Source organism: Pinus tabuliformis, chromosome X, assembly GCF_031772625.1.
Source record: "Pinus tabuliformis cultivar Carrire ecotype Pingquan chromosome X, CPIR1, whole genome shotgun sequence".
Classification (NCBI taxonomy): domain Eukaryota; kingdom Viridiplantae; phylum Streptophyta; class Pinopsida; order Pinales; family Pinaceae; genus Pinus; species Pinus tabuliformis.
In genome coordinates, this window is record NC_142308.1 from 451,485,058 (window position 1) to 451,488,556 (window position 3,499).

Sequence of the window (3,499 nt, forward strand, 5' to 3'; positions counted from 1 at the left end):
ATTTGATTATATTTTTTAATTAAGCTAACATTTAAACTTGTTTATATACTTACATTACACCTAGACATATACTCTATACTAAACTGTAAATAGCCTCTCAACACAATTAATGTTTATAAATATTCAATAGCATTAAATATAAAAAATAATAATAATAATAATAATAAACCTAATATTTAGAAATAAGTTATTTAAAAAATCCATGTGAAATTTCCATATTTATATAACTATCACGCTACGCTAACTAGAGATACTAATCATTTATTATTAAAAGGATGATTATTCTACCACCTAATGCTTATCAACCTGAAAAACACTTTTGTGATTTCAAACCATGTAATACAGGTTGAATTTGTTAATTTTTAAAGAAATTCTGATAATATAATAATTTTATAAACAAATTTTGTTTAATTATAACTTTTAACTTTTTGTTTCGCATCCTAGTTTGCAAGTTAAATACGAGAATTTTTTTTTAAAACAATGTGATAATAAGAATGTTTCCGCCTTATTGGCTGAGGTTTTATGCTTCTATGTCTTCATGATCATTATATATGATTTGCTCAATATGTCTTGCTATACTGGCTGAGGTTTTAAGCCTTCAATGTACACCTGATCATTATATATTCTTAATATAATCTATACTGCTTTTTCTCTCTGAAAAAAGAATGCTCTATATATTTTCAATGTGTAGAAATTGAAAAGATATAACATTTATCTTTGAACGAAACAAAGGACCAATTAAATACGGCTTGTAATTCAAAACATTAAAAGTTTAAATATCCCTCCACATTATTGGATATATATTATTATTCGTAGTTTATTTCACTTATTATTTAAGTTTTCATAAATGTTTTATTAAATCTTCAATTTCATATTTATATTTTCATTTTAAAAACAAAACTAAATAAAACTAGCAATTGCCCCAAAAGGTGCAAAGAGAGGCCGATAGAAATGTTAAATTGAAAGAATTGTATTTTGGTTCAAAATAATAAATATTATAGTAATTTAAACTAAACCTAGTCAATAAATTGCCCAAAATAAAATAAATCCTTAAAGGGATATATTGGCTTCCATGGACTTTCACCAAACATGAAGTAAAATAAAAATATATTAATATGTTTTATGTCAATTAAAGACACTATTGTTTGAATAATCATCATTGATTTTGTTGAGTTTTTAAATAAATTATATTAGAGAATAATACCATAAATAAAACTATGAATTGTTATAAACATAAAACATGAAAACCACGAGTCAACTTTACCAAGTCAAATTTATCTCAACCCCCTAACATCTAGCTATTTTTTTAATCATTTTAAAATGTAATGCAAAACTTAAAAATATACTCACGAAATGCTGTCTCAAACTTTGAAATGTTCGAAAAGAAATCTCGGTGCATCAAATTTGCATCAGAAGAGATCTAATGTTTTTATAGATATAAAAAAGCTAAGACTATTGTAGCATTAAATGGAAAACAGAAGAACATCACCAACACTCCAAGGCCATGTCATTCAATTTCTTGATATCAAATACGTTAACATGAGATGTATCTATGTTATTCATGGGACTAACTAATATTTTAACTTCAATGTATTTCGACCGGCTTTGTTCTCTGATTCATAAGTACAGAAAAGATTTAACCTCTATTAACATTCGATTTACATAAATTATATTCACTAAAATACCAAACAGTGATACATTTTGATATGTTCAAACTCGGAATTTAGAAAAGTTAAAAACTCATGGAGCGGACAGCTGTGGAATTGTACCAGTTAACTGAGCCGAAACATGGCACCAAATGTTGTAATCCATTATAATTCTGGAAGACAATTCTCTCTCCACGGCCCCTACGAGTTGATCCAAGATACCATTCCCAACCGGGAGAACAATATAATCTTGCATCAAAGAGAAGGGTAATGGAAGATTCGCATCTAACCCCATTGTAACCCACCCTCTGAAGCCGAGAGTCTGCTCACTTTCTAAAACCGAAGATGACTCCCTGTGTACAAGAAGCTCTCCTTGCAAATTAAATTGGAAATCGAATCCATTATTTTGACCTGGAAAAACTTTTATATCTAAAATCAATGTATTGGATGCTAATTGGAGGGAGTAGTTTGTGTGTAAAACCCTGCAACGCAGATTTTTCACAGAAATAGGTTACAATAATTCCAAATTTGAAAAGAACCCGATGTAGATATTACATTTGGTCGCTTTCAAAAGATGAAAAAACAAAGAAATTGAAACTGGGTGATGTTTAAGAAGCTTTTAAACATGAATGAACTCACTTGACATCACAGAAGGGGATGGTCATAACAATGAAGAATGTGACAGGCCTCAGACGAGCTCGCCAGAGATTGTCACCCAAATAGTTAACCCTCGCAGAATCTAGAAATGTAATCTTCACTATCCTCTCTGTTTCTTTTATATAATCTTCTCCTTTCCTAGCTCCTTGTCTGAACGGAACATCCATCCTTCTCTTTGCTTGAAACTGTATCAGTTGAGCTCTGACAATGCTGCTGCTTTTTTGGGGATTTCTTCTCATCACTCATCTTCTTAACAGTAATATAAGATGGTACAGTCCAGGCATTCTGCATATTGGAATTCATGTTTATCTTATCAGAATTGAGGGCGGTCATGGCAGGCAGAGATGCCACTTGATGAAATCTACCAGAGCCCTTGTGTGAACCTTCTGTGAACTATTGGCTGCTTCAAAAGTATTTTTATGTCGATCTCAAAATTACAGCTGATGCCACTTGATGAAATCTACCAGAGCCCTTGTGTGAACCTTCTGTGAACTATTGGCTGCTTGAAAAGTATTTTTATGTCGATCTCAAAATTACAGCTAACTTTTAGCGTTCTTTAAATGTATTGTACCGGCATCCATTACAACTCACCTGTCCCTGTTATCGTTGGATGTGTAACTACAATAGACATTACAAGTAAATCCAGGGAAGAAGAACAGTGCTGGCCAAAAGCCAGGGAAGAAGAACAGCAACAACAACTGGCAGAGAAAAAGCAGTGAAAATATCTTTAATAGTGACATAAAAGAATGGGAAAAAGCAGTAAGGCAACTCAATGATATTTAGAAAAAACAATCACACTTCAAATCAATGGCTGAAAGTGCCTCACCTAATCCAATGGAGTAGGTTAAAAGTGTTGACGATTGTTGATGCATAGGAAGGCCTATCGGCCTAATTATATTTCAAGTTATACATATTATTCAAAATTCATTCAAGATTCTTAGATTTTGTTGGATATGTAGATTATTATTATTTGCATTTTCATTTTACTTTACTTATTAGTTATATTTTCATAATTTATTTTTGATAAATATTCCAAACTTCTTTATTGGAATTACATTACTCTGAAATGCATCTATGTTTTCTGGTGGGGCTTATTTATAACATCCTTTGGAAAATTGTAAAAATAATGAATTACTACACTTAAATATTTATAATTAGGAAATATTTAGTTTTATTATAAAATATAAATGCTTATT

The 3,499-nt window shown here is 30.5% G+C and overlaps 1 pseudogene; it reads right to left on the bottom strand.

Moving 5' to 3' along the window:
* Window positions 1–1,740: 1,740 nt before the first annotated feature.
* On the bottom strand, window positions 1,741–2,648 carry LOC149140537 (uncharacterized; annotated as a pseudogene).
* Between the last annotated feature and the right edge of the window lie 851 nt (window positions 2,649–3,499).